General features: G+C 44.0%; 1 protein-coding gene across 3 annotated transcripts in view; it reads right to left on the bottom strand.

Annotated features, from left to right (window-relative positions):
* asic2 (acid-sensing (proton-gated) ion channel 2) overlaps window positions 1–22,500 on the bottom strand; it is a 393,440-nt gene that overhangs the window by 266,367 nt on the left and 104,573 nt on the right. The gene's annotated exons all lie outside the window — the stretch shown is intronic.

Raw genomic sequence — 22,500 nt, 5'->3', positions numbered from 1 at the left:
TAACCAGTGCTAACACAAGCCCAGCGGGTTAATGCCCTGTTATCTGGAGTAGAGCAGGGTTAGCGTGAACGCTAGAGCAGGTGTTGGGCTGCTGGGCTGCTAACTGTAAATGTAAATTACTATAAATGAGCCCCTGTGGTCAGACAGAGAGGGAGAGAGAGAGAGAAGGGGGAGAAAGAGAGGGGGAGAGAGAGAAGGGGGAGAAAGAGAGGGGGAGAGGGGAAGAGGGAGGGAGGGAGGGAGAGAAAGGTGTTGTGAACACTGGGAGAATTAATGTGAAGTCAGTGTGCACAGATGTTTCACTGCTGGTAAGCAGTGTTAAGCACATTAGCGGCAGGGCCCCCAGGGTCAGGCAGGGGGATTCGGAGAGGAGGGGGAATCACTACTGTAGAAGCAGGCACCTCTGTCCACATGCTTCTGAAAGCTCAAACCACACAACACCGTAGGTATGCTTTAGTGGGCAAAACGGGGACAATCATATGGACCATGAGTATTATCACACCAGCAGGATTCATAGTACTCAAACTACAATATATGCAGTATGCAAACATTAAACATTTAAACATTAAACATTAAACACAGCATAGCATACAAAGCTTATTGAATTCCCATGTCATTCCAGTAACAAGCATTCTAGGAAAAAAGAGGCCACTGCAAAAAAAGAGCCTCTTGACAGTGAGACTGATCTATACCTGGTGCATAATTCAGGAAGTGTGTCCATCTAATTAAGCCTTCTATTTTGCCCATCCAATCTGGTGACGTTCCCCTCTGTGACCCATCTGGAATCAGGGATTCCCATGCGGATCAGCAGCTCACAGATTCACCATTCAATACTCAGCAATGGAAGTTAATGGAAGGTCTAGACTTTCAGATCAATCACACCAAGAATGTGAAGCTTAATTTTTGCTCAGAACCCCATAGTAAGCATTAAGTCATTCCAGGCACTTAGGCATTAAACATACAGGCCCAACACTAATTAGTCCCAGCTTCTTTTAAACAGAACTTTCTAGAATGCTGCAAATTTAGAGATAGTTTTCTGTATTCTGGACAGATTTATTAGATCTTGGCTTGTAATGCGTGCATGCACCGCGAGCGCACGCCTTGCCTTTTACACACTACAATCTCTATTTTTTGGGTATAATGAAGTATAAATGGATACTTTATGAATTGGGAGCGAATCAGATGTCGTGCTGGGCCGTAACATTGGGACCATTAATTAGCTGTCCCACTCATCTGACATAATAAAAATCAATCATCACACAGCAACTCTGAATTAGCAGTCTGACAGGGGGAATTCAATTTAGTCTTAGAACCAGGAGGGAGGGAAGTTGGATCTTGTTGAATATGTGAACATACACACACATACACACACTCTCACACACACCCACAGTATTTATTCCTATTCCATCTTGTTCCATCTTGTGAGGCTGTATATGTTCAAGACCTCCTACAATTAGTCATCGCTGAGCACACTTTAGTGCTACTTCAGTACTGTCTCTCTCTCTCACACACACACACACACCATTTTATTTATTTTTTGTCACAAAATACTTTTTTTTTTTTTACTGAGGCAGACAGTGAACCCCAAAGAAGCCTTTAATCACAGTGAGAGGCAGCCAGCATAGCACATACATCACAGCATGCTTCCAGAGAAAGAGAGAGATAAAAAGATAGAGAGAGATAGAGTGACAGTGAGAGAGAGAGAGAGAGAGAGAGAGAGAGAGAGAGACTGTGTGAGAGAGAGCAGATACAGAGAGACAGAGAGCTGTCACCACTCACTCACAGCTGTCGGTTTGTCACGGCTGGGTCTCAGGAGAGATCACTGAGATAGCGCAGAGCAAGCTGTGGGTTTAATTACCACACTTAAATAGCAGGGAGTGGCGGAGAAAGTTTGTGTGAAAGTGCATGTGTCTCAATGGAGCAAGGCTGCCTTCAATCTGCCTATGTGTCAAAGGGAGCGAAGGAAACGAAGAGAGAGAGAGAGAGAGAGAGAGAGAATCTGTCACTCACGCCTGTCCTCAAAAGCTCTGCTCTCATTTACAAGAATACAGATTTCAGATGGAGGTATAATGTTAGGCCAATGTGCAAATGTCTGCAAGAACACAAACACACACACACACACACACACTTCAATACAATTTTATTTATATAGCGGAAAAACAATTTAGAGAGTCTCAAGGCACTTTATGAAGCCCAGAACCTGAACTTACACACATGCACACATACACACACACACACACACACACACACTTCAATCCAATTTTATTCATGTAGCGGAAAAACAATTTAGAGAGTCTCAAAGCACTTTATGGAGCCCAGAACCTGAACTCACAGCAACAAAACATACATATACACACACACACACACACACACAATTTATAATAAACACTGAGAAATGCAGGCATCCGGCCAAGAGTCCCCACATGGTGCTTCCTAGCATAACTGGGTGGATAGACGGTTTCATTTGGACTGATGCTGATGCAGAGCTTTGTGAGCCAACATCCCACAATCCCAGCGCACCACCTGCAGAGGAGTTACGATGATAGAGCAACAGCATCACTTGGAATCATAACACCGCAAAGAAATATCACCTCCATAACTAACGACTGTGCAATTAGCTACTGTTACGACCAACTGAAACTGTAATTAGCTTGCACAACTCCTCTTCATCAAACATCTTCATCATCCCTTAGGTTCCTCTTTGTCAGGCAACAAGCAGTCTGCTTTGCCATCACAGTTGCCAAGTCTGCTTATTATAAGCGATTTTGGGCTTGTTTTTGTAATGCCGCTTTTTAAATATTTTGGTAGTTGCAGGTTGCAGTATTTTGGAAGTTTGTTTCTAAGGGTTGAGTTGCTCATTTGGGCTTGCTCCCCCCTGTCCTGTTTCTCTTCATTATACCTGTGATGTTACGTGAAACTGCAGTTGATCTTGCTGTCTGTCCACGGCTCCAATCAGTCTGCCCATTTTCTTCTCCAGACAAATAAAAACAAATCATGCAATTAATGGTGCACCAGTGATGGATTTAGTTAGTTTAGTTTACCAACAATTCAAATGCAGTGTGCAGATTTCTCTGTGTGAAATACAGAGATCATGCAGAACTAAAACACATGAGAAGTGAGCAGGATTCAGTGAGGCATATGCTATGGGCATTTTATTCACAGTCTCAAAGCAAGGCAAGACAACATGTAAGTGAGTGTCGCAAATTACATAGACTGTCATATCACATTTCTTTAGCCACATTTTTTTTTAAAGTCTCTTTGGGTTCCGACTTTTCAACCGCTTTTTCGTCCAAAACCATTTACTAGCGCAGCCAGCCGGTTTTCACTACCTGTAAACCTCTGTTTTAGTGATGGTAAAAAATTAGAGCAATTAGTGTAACTGTGCAGCTAGAAGATACAGTCAAAGGTAACGTCCAGGATTTTATTAGGTTGAGGCAGCAAGTAAGTGATAAAATGACCATTCATTCATACAGGCTACTTTGAATAGTGTACAAAATACAGTAGTTTATTTTACTGTCTATAGAAAATAACAAGCAGCTCTGGGATTAGTTGGACTAGGAAAAAGAATTATCGGCACATTATTGCATCACGACTTAACAACCAGACAGACCGGATTGCTTATTTCTCTCCCGAAACTCGGCAACACTATTTGCAGTGTGGTAGGCCTCCACCCACATAAGCTTGAGTTAAAGCAAACTCACAGGGACAGAAATACTGTCAATTATTAAAATACATCTGGGTTTGTTGTCAGAGATGGAGAATGCGGATGATGAGAAATCTTCAAACTCTTTCAAAGCCAAGTGGGAGCAGCAGTTAAAGTAATGTGTTTTGTTTTATGCTGCTTTGTATAGAGAGTGTGTATCTTGTGGTCAGTGATTTGACTCACTGGCTTTCTTTGTCTCAGAGCACTATGTGAAATAAGCTGGGAATGTAATTTCCCCATTCAGAGCCAATTAAGCTCTTAATTTCAATCACTGAAAGGTGTACCCCCTCATACAAAAAAAACGGACAAATAAGATATTAAATGCTATTATCAAATTGAATCTGTGTTTCCAACAACATGATCACGTTTCGGGCAAAAATCAATCCACCAATGCTTTAAAATATTTTTCCCTGACATTTGCTCCTGCCCTGAAGTGCCAAAGCCCCACCTGACTCCACAAGAATCCAACTCTGATGTTTTCCTTTGTTCCAATGTAAAGCACCTTTACAAGTGCAGAGTGCAGAGGCTGAAGGGGACAGGAGGTGTTGCTCAGTCATTACGTATCATGGGGACTCCTCTCAGTCTCCAATCATGCTACTTGAAGCATGCAAACAAAACTGCTAAGTTTAATTTTAAAAAAGGCTTCATGCTTGTGAGGGGGAAAACCTGCTAGCAGTGAGCCTAGTTTACAGTTAATTTAGTGAAAACACATCCATCGTGATGCTTCACGCCATGGTCTGTGCCAGCTCAATTTCCTGGACTTTGACTGGACTGGACTTTGCAAAACCTCTTTGTTTCTGCCGGCTTCATGTCACAAATTATTTTCCACCCTATTGCTGCATCACTTTTTCTCTCCTCAGTTCAGTCTCACCATGGATTAGTTTTGAATTCAATTTAGACTCAGTGGCTCCATGGTGCATAACAGTTAACAGCATAACAGACTTAGGGTCATTACACAGCGGCAATATTCAAGCCATGATTATTTTATTCACTATAAATCCACTGGGTTGTTCTGAATATTTATATCACTCTTACTCAGAGGTGTAGAAGGGAATGTCATTTCAACCGTGGCAGTTGAGTGGTATGAGGCTCAGCAATCTAGCTCCGCTCACAGCGCGAAGCGGATCCATCCTCTTCAGCATTCCGGCGTGGGCTTTGGGAAAAATAAGAGGACTCATCCGGTTGTAAGACTTCCCGCAAGCATCTTGAGTGCAGTACAACCCAGCCTCCCCCAGACCATTTACCGCCACACACAAACACACACACACACATAACACACACACACACACACACACACATGTATAACACACAGACAACAGACACACACACACACATACACACACACACACACACACACACACACACACACACACACACACACACACACACACACACACACAACACAAACACACACACACACACACACACACACACACACATGTATAACACACACACACACATAACACACACACACACACACACACACACACACACACACACACACACACACACACACACACACACACACACACACACACACACACACACATCCCCCGCATGATCAATTACAGAGCTGAGCTCTCACTCATTACCATCCGCTCACAGGGGCTCCATCTTTAAATGCCGCTGAGGAGCAAGTAAACACACACACGCCAGACACACACCAGGAACCAAAGGGGGCCGCTTTCTTTTCCCCCAGCCCCAGCGCCACTCAATGAAGACGTTTCACCATCAAGAAAGGGGGGAATTAAGCCAAGTCTTTCAAGACTAAGTGCCAGCTGTCACATGTGGAACTCTCCACCGAGTGTGTGAAGTTTCAAGCTGAAGAGGAGTATGTTTCATAGGGACATGTTAATTGACGGTGTGTGATTTCTTCTTAACAAGCGATCATTTTGATAGCCAAGCGAACATATCCCTTCTGGCTCTGGCGTGGTGCCCTAGTATGTTTAACAGCCAGCCAGAAATGTGGCTCTGGGAAATCCCCTTTGTATTTTACCGAGATATTTAGCTAGAGCAGAGTCCCACTGATGTGAGTAATGGCAGAATTAGGATCCTTTTATTTGATTTCTTTTTCTTTTGTCAGAGCTCACTGGTGTGTGGTAGTCTGTGAATTGTCTGGGAATGATTTTCAGTGGAGAGAAACACTGAAAAGCATCACTGCTCACAGACACCACACCGCCTGTGGAGAGACGACTGCACTCTTTTTGATTAGTTCAGGGCCAGAGGTAGGCCTACAACACCCAGCACAGCTCTACATCACTGAACCATGGGGAAGAACACGGAGGTAGCCGGAACATGGCAGTATCACTTACAGACATTCATTTAATGTGGTTTTCTAAACAAAAGTTCAGGAGTAGCCCTTGCGGTTGATTGACAGCAATGAACTCACCCCTCCTCCACCTTCTAGGGGATTTAAAGCTGCTTCCTCATCCATTCGCCATGTCCCCAAGTGCTGCCCTGTCCACCCCTCCTCCTCTTCCTCCCCATTTCACTAGTACATTCACATTCCCTTCGTCCATAGGGGCACTAGATCCAGTCCTGATAGGCAGTCCCGATGGGCCCCCATGTCCCCCACTCATGCATATATTCCAGACTTTTCAAGGGCCCTCCCTCCTTTTGGGGCCGTAGTAATCAGTACTGGTTTACCCTGGGGGCCAGCAGACATTGCTCGCTCTAGCGATATCCGCTCCAGACATTACAGGACCAAGGCCAGCTACCAAGCCAAACATGCTCTTATGGCAAGCATAACGACAGGCCAACTAGTGAAACAAGCACATTTAGCCAAAGGCATAGTCCAGGGAAGGTGAACACAATAGAGATTGCTGCCACTACTGTACCAGTTGAGCCAGTGGAACACTACAACATTCGGTAAAAACTCTGTTGTATGAGTGCCACAACCCTGCCATAACCATGACATGGGAGATGTAGTTTATCATAACAATGACATGGGAGATGTAGTTTATCATAACCATGACATGGGAGAAGTAGTTTGTCATTGTTTGGAAAATCATATAAGATGAACTGATCTGACTTGATGTTTCACTTATGCCAGATTATGTCTTCACATGAAATGTCCAAGTGCAGACATAAGCCGATAGATAGATAGATAGATAGATAGATAGATAGATAGATAGATAGATAGATAGATAGATAGATAGATAGATAGATAGATAGATTACTTTATTCATCTCCAAAGGGAAATGATGGTGTAACAGCAGCAATAAATAATATAAACATATATCACACATAAACATACATACAAGTTAAAAAATAAATACAATTGGATATAGTCTCTGTTAAAGAGGTTGTAAACTGCATTGACTCGGCATAAGATTTTCTCTCCGCGGCACAAAGGGGAGTTGTTGTAAATAGTTATGGCAGTGGGCAGGAATGATTTTCTATAACGCTCCTTGCTACAGCGCAGTTGGAGCAACCTCCAGCTGAAAACACTCTGTTGTTTGACCAGTAGTTCATTCAGTGGATGCGAGGTGTTATCCATAATGTTAAGGAGCTTTTGCAACATCCTTCTCTCAACAACTCGACTATACCATGACTATACCATGCAAGGAGCACCCACATACAGATATATTTATATTCCTGGTACCGTGTCAGGCCTTTTAAGAACACACAGTGCTTTGTCTTTTCCCCTGTCAGTCTAATGGCACCCTGAAGATGAAAGGAAACACATGAAAAAAAGATAAAAGAAACCGCATTACCCATTAACAACGCTTTTCTACCAGATTTGTATTTATATTCATTTAACAAATATGCCTACTTAATTAAAGTTTTTTCCAAAAAATGATTAAAATGCAGAACGAACGGTGTACTGCCATGTAATAAATGGTGCTCCTTGCTTTTGAAGCTCTTAGTTCTTAAATTTCAAGTAGCCATATTTAAACTAATGGATGAATACCAATCATTCAAGTGCACTTAAGACTTGACAGATTTAAGCGGCTATAAAGACATCTTTCAAGAGTCAAGGCCCCAAAACCTCCTAAAACATCTTAATCCCATCATTCTAAATGTCTTATGAGTCAGCCTTCATTTAGAAATAAATACAATAGTCGTCGCATGATCCCTTTCTGAGCGCCAGCAAGGCAAGCAAGCCGTAAGGAGAGAACCTGATGATCCCGGCGGCCTGGCTATCAGCCGAAAGATACACTGTCTGACAGATATCAGCCATTAGATCTGCTCACAGCAGGAGACTACACAACCCTGAGTCTGCACCATCAGCCAGAGAAAGACTTCCTACTTTCAAGAGGAGGAGAGAGAGAGAGAGAGAGAGAGAGAGAGAGAGAGAGAGAGAGAAGAGAGAGAGAGAGGCAACATTGTCCTGAGCACAGGGCAATGACTTCGAGGTTTCCCATTCTAATCACAACCTGCTCTCTCAAACTCCATCTTCATGAACAGGACTCACCAACTGACCAACTGGAAATGACAGGGCAGGCTGGAAATCATGCATACAGAAATGGCCCCTGCTGTCCAGCCCCTACATTCTAAGCAAGTGTGACCATGATTTATTCTATTTTAGCAACAGTGGTTTTCAGTGGTTTAAGTCATGCTGATAATGCATATCTAACATTGTGAGATGAAAGTGTGAATCTACCCCACTGAGATTTCTGCATTCACATAATCACACACACACACACACACACACACACACACACACACACACACACACACACACACACACACACAAAGAGAGCGAAAGAGAGAGAGAGAGGATTAGTGAGTCACACACTGACTGACATTAAGAGGCTTGTCAGCACAGAGGGGTAGTGTGTAACCTGGCTGCACAGAGTGAGCATAAGGAACAGTATGTAATCTACTCTTGCAATATCCCTCACACACACACACACACACGAACACACGAACACACACCTGAACACACATTGAAGAGAAAATGAAGACAAGGAAGAAAAGAAAGAAAGGGAGAGGAGGAGAGGTCTCTCGTAGAGGGGCTCAGTCTCTACTCACACGTGTTATTTATTGAATCCGTCAGCCTGAGTGAGCAGCTGTTGTTGTTTCATCATTTTCAGAGGGCTTTAGAAAAGCAGGAATCATTCTCCCAGTGAAGTCACATCACTGCCTTGTTTTATGCCACTCCTTCGGAAGGGATACTTTAACAAAGCCTGCCTCTCTCGCTCTAAATGATCTTCTCTCTCTCTATCTATCTCTTTCCCCCTCTCTAACACACATACACACCATCATTTCCCATGTGTCTGACGACATTCTCTCTCTCTCTTTTCTTTTTTCACACACACAGACACAGCCATCACCCCCTCTTCTCTCCTCTCTCTGTCTCTCCCCCTTTCACACATTTACACACTCTTCCTCCCCTTCTACTCTCTCTCCACCCCCCTCCCCCCCGCTCCACATTGTATGCATAAACTCTTACAGCAGGTTTAACAGCACAGCAGGGACACACATAGAACTCTTGAGTAAACATGCAATCAGTGAGACACGCTATTTAACATCAAAAACACAAAACATTGTTATGACTCCTATCACAATACCACCATAGCTTGTATTCTCTCTCTTAGTTTCACCCTGATTCTCTCTGTCACACTCGTGCACATACACACATGCGTGTGCGAACACAAACGAGCGTGTAAACACACAAACACATACACCACCCCCCCCCCACACACACACACACACACTTAAGTTTTGAATCACTTCAATTTTATTTGTCACTGACAAATACAGGGGGTTTATGACGCGGTTTCTCGATAGATGGCACTATTCAGAAAGAAACGGAATGTCTCCCTCATGGGCAAACAATGTAAGCTCATAATCACTATAATGTGATTGGTTATGGGTTCTGCTCAATTTTTATGCATGTTAAACCATTCTGAGTAATCCTCATTAGGCTCACACACAAATACAGAAAAGACTATGTTACATTTCCACTGCACCCGACAATGACTCAAATCTTCTCTCCATCTTTTTCTCTCTTACACACACACACAGATACAAATTTACCATGCCTCTCTCTCTCTCTCTCTCCTTTCCCTAAGCTCTAAGCATAAGCTATGCATGCTTTCGGGTAAAAAATGGAAAACAAGTGCAAATGAAGTGAGCCAGACTGGGGCTCGGTGCACTGCATCTGCCTCTCATCTGAGGGGGAATAACTGTCTGCTTTAATGAAGGTGCACAGGGCCAGTAGCAGAGCCGGGGCCTTCCAGTCAAACACTGGAGACGGGGGATCTAAGTTCCTCCTCCTCGGAGTGGTCCTGTGTTTTGGGCTGCTGTTTTTTTGGAGGAGTATTTTTAGCAGCCAAGCAGGCAGGGGAAGGGCTTACGTAAGAAGGGGAGGAGAGTGCGAAGAGTGGCGTTATGGTGGTGCAACCTGGAGGTCGAGGTGTGGAGACACTTGCAAAGGGACCAGAGAGGAGAGGAGATGGCGTGATTCTCTCTCTCTCTCTCTCTCTCTCTCTCTCTCTCTCTGTATTTCTATCTCTCTCCCCATTTCACACTCTTACTCTTTCCACTCATCCTCTCTCTCTCTCTCTCTCTCTCTCTCTCTCTCTGTCCCACATCTCTCATTTGAGGTTGGCACTCACTCCCTCTTGCTCTCCCTCGCCTCTCCTTTTCTCATTCTCTCCTGTTCCTGCTCCTACTCTAAGCCCTCCTCCTCTCGCTTCTGCTATTTTGCCTCATCATAGTTCTGAAAACTCTATCTAGTGTGTCCCACTGAGAGTAACTCACACTCTCTAACACTGTAAACATTATATATTGGTGGATCTTCCCATTCCCAATTCCCCTTGGGGATCAATAAAATGCACCTGCCCTGAGAACTTCTTTCATGACTACCTCAAATAAATAAGAAGACCAAATCACAACGAATTACAATCGTATTCTCATCCTCACCTGAAGACACACACAAACACACACACACGCACACACACACACACACACACATCCTGAGACATGATAATCAGATCTGAGAGATAATGTGTCCTCACAGTGGGCTGAAAATTGCTTTTTCTGGCAAAAAGGAGTGAATAGACAATAAGAGGAGGTGTGGAGAGGGACGCCACAGGGGGAAAAAGAGTTGGAAAGAAAAGAAATGGGTGTCCGTCTTCACAGCTGGTAATGGATCATTCACACTCACTCACCGCGGCGAGAAGGAGGCAGTCGGTGGGACTCCGCGGGCTAATGGGCTGCAATGGCTACCACCTCCTAACCAATTCTCCTTCCTCACAAACCACCCCGCGGCTCTCCAAACACAACCCCATATCTTTCCAGCAGGACAACGGTATCTTAATCTGCATGTTAGCATGAATGAATGCACCCGTGGTTGTTATGGAGGTTCATTTCAGCTGATTTCAGTGTTATTGATACGCTAGTCAGAATCTGATGAATCTAAAAGAGATGAACAAGTGGAGGCGTAGCCTTTGCTTTAAAAGCATGGATCCTGATTCTGCCCTCTAATTTTAGATCTATTTCTAAGCTTCCATTTTTATCAAAAATATACGAGAAAGCTGTTTATACAGTATATATACACAAGATCTGGGTTCTATGCAATGCACAGCGCTGAGTCTGCATTTAAGGTACAAATGTGCTGATCACTGCCGACTCAAGGGGGCTGTTAGGCCTGACTGCCACAGTGGAGCATACAGCATTACCCAAAAGGTTGGAGTGTTGCAGGATAAGGGAAAAGCACTTGAGCAGTTTGCCCCTTATTTATACATTAGTTTAGTGTTTAGGTTATGGGCCCATTTGAAATTCAGGTGGGGTCCAGCTTGTTTCACAAAGGTTTCAAAGAATTATGTTTACCTAACTGTCCACTGTACGTTATCAACTTAAGTCTTATCCCAGTGTTGAGGGCAAACTGATCTGGTAGCTAACATTTGATGCTAGCTTCATTAACTTGAAAACTAGCTGACTTTACATCTTCAGTGACTAAGCTAACTAGTTGACATTACTTGTTGAAAATATTTATATGGGGATTCTAGGGGACGTCCATTCACATGTGAGCATGTGGCGCTATGGCATTAGGCTTACCTTGCTACACCAAACTAAACAGCCTGGACATTGAAAACTGTTCTCCATTTGTGACACAAATTTGTTAGTGTTGCTGGGATGAACAAAACTTGAAATTGTACAATTTGTTTAAACTCTGCTGGCACAAAGACAACTCTCAGTCCAAATTTTACTTTTTATTCATGTTATTGAAGATGTAATCAAAGAGTATACAAGTAACTACTACACCCCGTCTGTATCTATCAGATAGCTCTGTGGTCAGTTACTGATGGTGTTCTCTTGAATGTTGCTCTCCTGTCATGTGCACTAGGGTTCCATTTTAGGCCCTCTTCTGTTCTCACTGTATTTACTGCCACTTGGACCGATTTGCAGGAAACAGCCATTTGCTGTCATTGCTATGCCAGTGATAGCCAGATTTATTCCACTCTCAAATTATTTATGTCAGTTTATTGCATTCAGGCAAAAGCCAGGTTGTCAGTTCTGACTATCTCATAGCTGATTGACTGCTGAATAAACTAATCACTAACTTTAGTGCTGGAAGCTACCGCTGCAGAGTTATTGCTTTAGTTATACATCTGATGTTTTTCAATTGGAGTCAGAATGGAGGACTTGTACAGTGAAACTGTGAAACATAAACATACAAGATCCGTGGTGTATTGGTGAGTGACAGGGCAGTGAGCGGCAGCCTGGGGGGTGTCCCCCGGGGCCCTGGAGCAGCCTCAGGGCCTGGGAGAGGACCGGCTCAAAGAGCCATGGCAGCCACGCATGTCTTGGGTCCCAACCTAGAGATTGCCTAGCAACGCGCCGTGTCTTGGCCCCCACTGACGTTGGCAGGGGACGCGGCAAACCTTCCCAGTGCAATGGGCCTCAACACAAGCCCGTTGGCAGAGATGTGCACAGCGCTACAAGAGCAGCTTGCTGTAGACAGCCATCACAAACACACTCCATAACACAGACACAAATAAACACCCAAAAGCATGCACATACCAGTGCTGAATACTGGCAACAGATTTAGATAAATTTTCAGCACTCCTACTCACCATATTGCTCCCAGAATGTGAACAAAATATATGGATCATCTTCCAGTCTGCTAGCAAACACCCTCACACAGATTTGGCAGAGCAGAGAGCAGGGGATCTGGGTCTCCTGGCTTCCCAATGCTCAGGCCTCAGTGCAACACAAAGACTGCTCTACTGCTGCTCCATGCAACACTGACCAGCACCATGACAACACAAAGACTGCTCTACTGCTGCTCCATGCAACACTGACCAGCTCCATGACAACACAAAGACTGCTCTACTGCTGCTCCATGCAACACTGACCAGCTCCATGACAACACAAAGACTGCTGCTGCTCCATGGAACTGACCAGCTCCATGCAACACTGAGCAGCTGCTCCATGACAACACAAACAAAAAAGACTACTGCTGCTCCATGCAACACTGACCAGCGCCATGACAACACAAAGACTGCTCTACTGCTGCTCCATGCAACACTGACCAGCTCCATGACAACACAAAGACTACTGCTGCTCCATGCAACACTGACCAGCGCCATGACAACACAAAATGATGCAACACTGACCAACACAACCAGACTACTGCTGCTCCATGCAACACTGACCAGCGCCATGACAACACAAAGACTACTGCTGCTCCATGCAACACTGACCACAACAACACACAAAGACTACTGCTGCTCCATGCAACACTGACCAGCGCCATGACAACACAAAAAGACTACTGCTGCTCCAACACTGACCAATGACAACACAAATACTACTGCTGCTCCATGCAACACTGACCAGCTTCATGACAACACAAAAGACTACTGCTGCTCCGTAACACTGACCATGACAACACTCCATGCAAGACTACTGACTGCTCCATGCAACACTGACCATGACAACACAAAGACTACTGCTGCTCTACTGCTGACTCCATGCAACACTGCTGCTCCATGCCAACACTGGACCAGCGCCATGACAACACAAAGACTACTGCTGCTCCATGCAACACTGACCAGCGCCATGACAACACAAAGACTACTGCTGCTCCATGCAACACTGACCAGCGCCATGACAACACAAAGACTACTGCTGCTCCAACACTGACAACACAAAACACAAAGAATGCTGCTGCTGCAACACTGCCAGCTCCACAAAGACTACTGCTGCTCCATGCAACACTGACCAGCGCCATGACAACACAAAGACTGCTCTACTGCTGCTCCATGCAACACTGAGCAGCGCCATGACAACACAAAGACTGCTCTACTGCTGCTCCATGCAACACTGACCAGCGCCATGACAACACAAAGACTACTGCTGCTCCATGCAACACTGACCAGCGCCATGACAACACAAAGACTACTGCTGCTCCATGCAACACTGACCAGCGCCATGACAACACAAAGACTACTGCTGCTCCATGCAACACTGACCAGCTTCATGACAACACAAAGACTACTGCAACACTGACCAGCCATGACAACACAAAGACAACACAAAGACTGCTCTACTGCTGCTCCATGCAACACTGACCAGCCATGACCAGTGCCATGACAACACAAAGACTACTGCTGCTCCATGCAACACTGAGCAGCCATGACAACACAAAGAGACTACTCTACTGCTGCTCCATGCACCACACTGACCAGCGCTGCTCCATGCAACACTGACAACACAAAGACTACTGCTGCTCCATGCAACACTGACCAGCGCCATGACAACACAAAGACTACTGCTGCTCCATGTCAAAGCGCATGTGCAGCCGATATCTTTGTCATGGGACAAATGCATAGCCATTTTAAAGCAACTTAATATAGTTATTTTACCTTCAGATGTCAAAATCTAATTTTAAAATATAACACTACACCATTGAAAATGGAGTCTCTGACATTGCCCTCCCAGAACGCCTGATATTATTCTTTTTAACGTTGCTGCAGCAGTTAGGAGCATGACCCTTTTTCGTAGGTTTTAGACAAACTGAAATAATTGCTGATATAATTGTACATTCCTCAGTAAAGTCATTTCTTACCTGCCCTTATTCGCCAAATTAGGAGATCTGGACTAGGCCTTGAAGGATAACCATCCAGCCAAACAAAATAAGCGAGGAGATTCATTCTGAATGTATTTTTCACTCAAAGTGCTCTTTCAGGGTTGAGGAGTTTTTGTATCAGAGCGAGAACAAGACAATGAGCTGCAATGTCTCTCGACCTTGCAAAAGATCAAACACTGGCATTTGGTGTTTTTGGTCTAAGAATCACACAGAGTGCTCCATGTTCCATGTAGCTGGTCTGAATCCCCGATGTGCTGGTGAAGAGAAGGAGCGGTCAACTTCTAACAGCTGCCCTCAGGCAAAACACTTAATGCCCACAGCTCACGCTAGCAAATGTGTTAGGGTGATGTGGCATCAGACTAGTGTTTTTTTTTAAATTATTTTGTGTCTAACTTTGTTGAGATTCTCTTTCAACATTTCCACTTCAATTTGGAGGATACTTCTTGAGTTTGAAATCAGTGCATGAAAGCATGAATAAAAGTTAATTAGAATAACAGCATTACAATTACAGCACATCTGACACAAGCTCTGTGGTCCTGCTGGATATCAAATATGTGGCCCCGCTAGGTCAAAAACAAAAACTAGGTCTATTAAATCTAAATAGCATTCCTTTGATTTCTCGCAACACAGACGCAACTCAATCAGACATAGTGTGTGTTGGCTTCTCATTACCATTCACCAGCGCCTGACACATAAATATGCATTCAGTAAGTGAATGTGCTCAGCCCGCTCTGAAGCTCCAAAGTCTGTCTGAATGACTGCCTGAGAATATTAAATATGCGTTCCTTTCCGCCATACCAGTCTGCAACACAGCATCCTCTGCGTCCTCTGGCCCGCATAGATCATCTGGCCAGATAGTTAATGTTCACAAATGTATGCAAAGGTATGCCAGGTAATTATACTGCTTGCAAGCTGGCTGGCAAGACTAATTTGATTTGGAAAGGAGCTACGCTGCTGTTCTGTGGAATGTGTTTGTATTCATGGTGACGCCACATGAGGTCATCGAGGGAGCCCTTGAGGGCAGGAACTCAAGCAGCATACTCGTTCATAAGCCCAACCATTGCTTCAGCAACTTACCCCTATGGAGTTTGAGGCCTGTCAGACTCTTTTGAGGTAGAACTGTATGACATGCCTTGATATTTCTGTATATTTCACCTATCTAAAAAGCATTGATCCAAAAGTGCCACATATGCTTATATTCAGGACAGCCTCAGTACCAATATTCTGAAAACAGTAAAGATGTGATGTTATAAATCTATTACCACACAACCACAAGACAACCACATTTCCTTGAAAATGGCAGACACTTAAAAGGGGACATCTGACAGTGACAGGGGACCCCCTCAATTATAGTGATGTTGTCTGAATGTGTCTGAAGACCTTTAGAAGAGTATTAAAACTTGTCTGAGGGTGGAGGGCATTGCAATCTCCTCAGCCAGTTTCTAAGAAGGCCAGCTGGCACTAAAGTAGCAAGCCAACCCAACACAACTGTCAGACAATGACCAGAACTATAGACGCCAGTGAAATTATTGCTTTATTGCTATTTAATTATTACAGTGAGACAATTGTGGAGACGAACAAAATACCTTTTTAGGTGCTTCCATAGGGATGTAGTGGAGGCTAAATGCAAGTAAACACAGTTTATCCACCTCTGACATTTCAGAAATAGAGTTTATTCACCTCTTATTAGAGTTTGTTCACCTCTCAAAAGAGTTTATTCACCAATTGCAACTTTTAACATTAAAAAAACATACTGTGTTATCCTCATTTACAATATGTAGGAACCTTTTACAGTAATACCACTGACATTGTTATAAACATTGGACAATAACCTCCACCATCATCAAACATGTTCTGAATGCCTTTTTAAAAAAAAATACATGTGCCAAGCGGCAAAAACACAGTCCACCTGTGATCTCTGTTCTGTGATCACAGAAATCATAGTTTACCTACCTCTTATTTTACCACTACATCCCTGTGCTTCCAGCACAAAAATGTTAAAAAGTGAAATCCATCGATACATGTTCAAACCAGAATAAACAGGAAACTGAGTGAGGAGGAAAAGGGCAAGAGATATGAACCAAGGGGAAGTGACCCCTGGGACACAGAACAAGTGCACTCTGGTGCTGAACACATCCAAAGATAAGGTGCTGGTGCCCGTGCAGCATGGGGGCTCTCATTTGGCATGGCTATGAGACTGCATGGAACGAGTGGTACAGCCCACAGCCACTACATGGCATGAGTCATGCATCACTGTCTACATTCGCCGCGCTTGCAGACAGAAAGTGCACTAGAGTCTGGAAATTTAACAATGTTCAGATAAAATTGGAGAGGTCAAACAAGACATAAAACTACAATATGTGCGTGTGTGTTCCAACTGACTCCAGCTTGGCCCACAGTGTAACTCCATGGCTTTGTCTGGTGTGGTTGGTTATTTTGAAAACATGCCCTACAGACAACAATGCGATCATTTTAAGGCATATAACTGACATGCCAGCAAGACTTAACTTGACACAGTTCAGGTTTGTTGCAAAGTGCTCCTGAAACATGCCATTTTAGCTTTGCATTCATTAGTTATGTCACCTTACTTGCTTGCTAGCTTCCCAAATGTGACCATGTAGTGCTATAACAGTATTTGGTCTGAATAGGTAGATAGGTATCACCTCTTCTAAACCCTGTTTACCTTGTTTGGGATTGCCAACATTTCTGCAGAGCTTTGAGTCATTCCCCATGAAAATAACTTCTGAAGATTCTGTTGCCCCAGTAGCAGAACATTTCTATAATACATTCTGGTTATTACAAAATTTCCAGAGCATTAGTTTGAGAAAGTTTATGTAAAAAACTCATTAATTCTGCAAAATTGTTGAAGCAAAGACTTGCAATATTTCATAACCCAGTACAATATGTCAAATCAGCAGTGGAACACATTTTTCTTTTTTTTTGCCATTTTTTGCCAGCTACTTGGAATATAAACCCAGTACTCCTTCAGGTACTTGTCACACACAAAACTGAGAGAAAGACATTCAGACACAGACACAGACACACAGACACACACACACACACACACTTGTAGGTGTAGTGATGAGGACATAGTGTTCAGAGCCCTGCCAGCCAATCAGATAGCAGCAAGAGAAATGGCAGAGGCTAGACTGACCCTGTGGCTCTTTCCCAAAGCTAATCTGGCCACATGAAATGGGGTTCCATGGCAGACCCTCTGACTGATGGGCTAACTAAGAGCTCCATCAGCTACACACACAAACACACACGCACACAAACACAGAGAGAGAGAGAGAGAGAGAGAGAGAGAGACACACACACACACAGACACATAAACACAGATACAGATACAGATACAAGCACAGATAGACAAATACACACACACATTCACACAATAGCACAGACACATTCACACACAGAGGCCTTTTGGTAGAGACAAGGCTGACCCTGTGGCTTTTTCCAAAGCTAATCTGGCTCCACAAAATGGGGTTCCATGCCAGCCCTCTGAGTGATGGGCCAACTAAGAGTTCCATCCAACGCCCACATACAGAAACATACGCACACACACACACACACACACACACACAGATAGACAGAAAGACGAACACACGCACAGACACACTCACACACACAAAGACAAACACACACACACAAAAATAGCCAAACAAACTCGCACACAGATTTACACACATGATGCTTCCTATGTCATGAGAGACTCAGCAACACTTGGCAACACTGTACCTAAGTCATGCTATTAAAGCAACGTTGAATTGAATTGAATTGACTCCGAGGCTGTAACATCCAATGTACTCCCTGAGGATTAATCATGACAGCAGTGACACATAGCCACCCTTTATAAACCCCCGCTTATGAGCTCGTCCAGCAGTAACCCAGTGGACAGAGACTATATAACTCACCCCCGACATGTTGGACCAACGTGGCACATTACACACATACACATAGTTTATGATGCTATTAAACTATGTAAGCGTGGTTAAATATTCATGATATGGTTTGCAGTGACACGACTTTAGCGGTCATTGGTATTCTGCCCATGGTCCGGTTTAAGGGCACAAACGTCACTCGTCATTTTTTGATCTAGGATGTGATTGTGTGTGAGAAAGAGAGTGTGTAATGGTGAAGGCATGCAAAGACTCATTAATAAACATGAGTCAAAAAGCATTGGTTCAGAGCTTTGGAGTGCTTTTCACACAGCAATTGCCGTCAGTTGCCTCCACAAAACGAACATGCGAAAAACTGCAGACATGCAACGGCATAAATAGATGCTAATATGCACTGGTATACATACATGTAAACAAACACACACACACACTAATCTGTGACATTAGCTGACACTGTTAAAATATGCAAGCAAAACCACACTGAAAAAAAAAAATACCTGAAAGGACACCAACCAAAAAAGGCCCTCAAAATGATTAATCCCCTCCACACACACACACACACACACACACACACACACATACTGACTCATCCCCACCTGTTTAGGATAATGAATGCTCCCACACCATTTAACTGCCCTCCATCTCTGTCTCCCTCTCCTCCCTCCACTCCTGACACCAAAGCTTTACTGAGCTGCTCCTTGACATGCGATTTCCAAAAGATGAAAAAGGAGCGTGAGCTCACGCTGATGGCAAAAGAGCACAGCTCAGCTGAGTCACATGTCTGAGTGAGAGAGAGCCTGGCACCTTTTCAGAGGGATCACTGTGCAGAGGACCTAACTGCACTTTACCAGCCATAGAACTGTATGTGGTCTTCAGTACACAGTTGCAAAGTGAACGTGAACACACACACACACACACACACACACAGACACAGACACAGACACACACACAGACACACAGACACACAGATACACACACACACCACACACACACACACACAGACACACAGATACACACACACACCACACACACACACACACACACAGACACACACACATTCTGGCTCAGGCTCACAGGCTCAGTCGGATCCTGAGTACGCGGCATTGGAAATCTGCAAGCAGGTCAGACACCTAGTGCCTGTGGAGCAAAACAGTGTCTTTAAAAGCACGGCCTCTGCCAATACCAGTGATTAGAACACTGAGGTGGGGTAGGGGGTGGAATTAAAAGAGATGAATGGCCAGACAACTAGGTAAACACAAGAATAAAGATGAGTCATCTGACTCAAGAGGTTGCGCAAATTATGGCACACACACACACATTGTCAATCGCATAAAATAACGTAATAAAAACATACAAATGGTCTTATGTTTTTTTTTTTTTCACACATTTTACCAAAAATGAATCATCTCCATGTATCATTCTACATCTTCAAAAGATTTTGGAAGATTGTCAGTGAAACACTACAAAAGGATTTATCCATATTTAAACTACAGTGTATGCATGACACTTCACTATTGGTAAACATTTGCTTAAATATACTTTATTTCTTCACTTGAACACTTACTTCAGCCCAACTACAACCACTCAGTGAAATAATAACTGTGTTAGAGGGCCCATTTCTCAAAAGGCCTACTTTGATTACTGAATACCTCCATTAATGTCAATGTGTATCGGTTTGAATCTTGAGGACCAGTCACACTAATAATCAATCAATGAACAAATCACATAAGCCATCCACTCACCCTGATGAGGCTGAAAACAAGCCACTGAGAGCAAATGACTTGAGCCTCTGCTACTACTTGGCCCAGAAACCTAATCCTTAGAAAATGGAGACAAACACTTTCAGATTCAGACCAGAGTGAGAAGTATGTCTATCTCTCTTTCTCTCACACACACTCTCTCTCTCTTGTTTCTCTACTGCTCTGGTTGGGGTATCGACTGAGAAAGCAGGGTAGGACAAAAAAAACAGAGTCAATGCCAGACTGCTCGATAGGATCTGTGGGCAGATGGAGAAAGCTTGTGGGTATTAAAAGCCTGGCAAGTTCCTCTAGCCGGAGTCGCCGAGCCACTGTCGCCTGACCCCGACGGCGGCTGTTCCCAGGTCCGTGTCACGACGTGCCGTTTGACCCAGCGAATCGGAGCGAGGTGAACTTGACATGGGGCGACCCAAGCAGGAGAGTCCAGATGGGAGGGTTGTGGCACTGAGCCGTGATCACGAATGGAAAAAGTCCTGCGTTCCTTTTTTTAACACAAATAAAACTCACAAGCCTCTGGCTACACAAAACAGGGCTCTTTCAATGTCAACTGGGGAAACAAGGGCAAAGCAGAGAGAGAGAGAGAGAGAGAGAGAGAGAGGAGAAAAGGGAAGAGTGCGATGTAACAGGGGGAGTGTGAGGATCCATGAGTTCCCCAGAGAAAGAGAAAAAGAGAGCTCTGAAAGAGAGAGAGAAAAGAGAGAAAAGAGAGGAGGAGGAGGAGGAGGAGGAGAAATTGAGACGGACGGGAGGAGAGTGAGGATGCAGCCAGGGGTGAAAGAGAATGGCCAATGTGGGGAAGTCATGGTCATGGAGGACTGAGGCTGTTTTCTCTCATCCCTGTCAGTCACTTGACATATTTAAAAAGGCGAATTTCAATCGGTACTAAAAATCACGTCCTCTCTCGTCCTCCCTCCCTCCCTCTCTCTTTCTCTGCTCTTCACCATACTTCCATACTGTTTTCACCTCCTTACTGTATCCACACATTGCACCTCAAGGCTGCATCTATGCTCCAACAGGCCGAAGACGTGCCCAGTTGACAAGGGAGGTTCATTGGGAGACAGGGTCTTTGTCTCTTTCTTAATGAGGAATGAAAGACAGCGAGAGCTGAAGGCAGCATGCCTTACGCTGATATGGAGGACTGCATAAACAAACAAACACAAATCAGCCGTGAATTCAAATTAGCAAACAAAGCCAAAAACACATTCGTTTACAGTTTTTCGTCTACTTTGAGTTTGCCAGGAATGTTTGCGAACCCACGCAAACTGCCCGAGGTAGTGCTCATTGAACATTCAATGCTGGACTAAAGGTTACAGTTTGAATTGAACCAGCTTTGCACTAAGACATTAAATTTCAAGTTCAAGGGAAACCAGTTTGCACCAGACTTTCACCTCCGCTGAATTTGAACACATCTCACGCCTACAGCATGCCACAGAGGTGCTGACCGTTATCTATACTCATGGACTCACAGACTCACAGACTCTAAGGCGTGTTCCCATTAAGTCCTTGAGCACATAGGGCTGCCTCACTGTCAAATCAGCAAGTGCATGAGGGATCTGTTCGTGCCCAGCATTCACAGACTTTGCCCAATGGAATTACTAACAGCTCAGTGTTGTGTTAGTGAAACCATAGACATAGTACCAGGGGAAGCCTGGAATTGTCAAAAGGTAAACAACATTAACATGATACATCCAGTGACTATTTATACTATTCTGAGCCCTTGCAGCCTCTCGCACTCAATCACTTACCAGGAGGTGTCAATTACATCTGTGAGGGTTATTGGCTTAGTTCTTAAGAGGGACAATAACATACAGCCACTGACGGAGACTGTCAGGCTATCAAGAGAGAAGGAAGGTTAAAAAAATCCCAAGCAAGCCCACAAATAAGACTAAACTAGTGCCCCATCAGAGTGCATATGTCTGTGTGTAGGAGTGTGTCTGTATGTATGAGAGAGAAAGACACTGTGATGTTACCATGACATCTTACAGCACAGTAGTGCATATTGTCCTAAATACTTGCTTTGTCAATATTGTTTTCAAAATGCCATTAAAATGAAATAACTTTGAGTCTGAGAATGAGAGAGGAAGGAAGACAAAC

The sequence above is a fragment of the Alosa alosa genome, chromosome 6 (genome assembly GCF_017589495.1).
Source record: "Alosa alosa isolate M-15738 ecotype Scorff River chromosome 6, AALO_Geno_1.1, whole genome shotgun sequence".
Lineage (NCBI taxonomy): Eukaryota > Metazoa > Chordata > Actinopteri > Clupeiformes > Clupeidae > Alosa > Alosa alosa.
The sequence above is the reverse complement of the archived record's forward strand: the minus strand, read 5'-3'. Positions and strand labels throughout refer to the sequence as shown.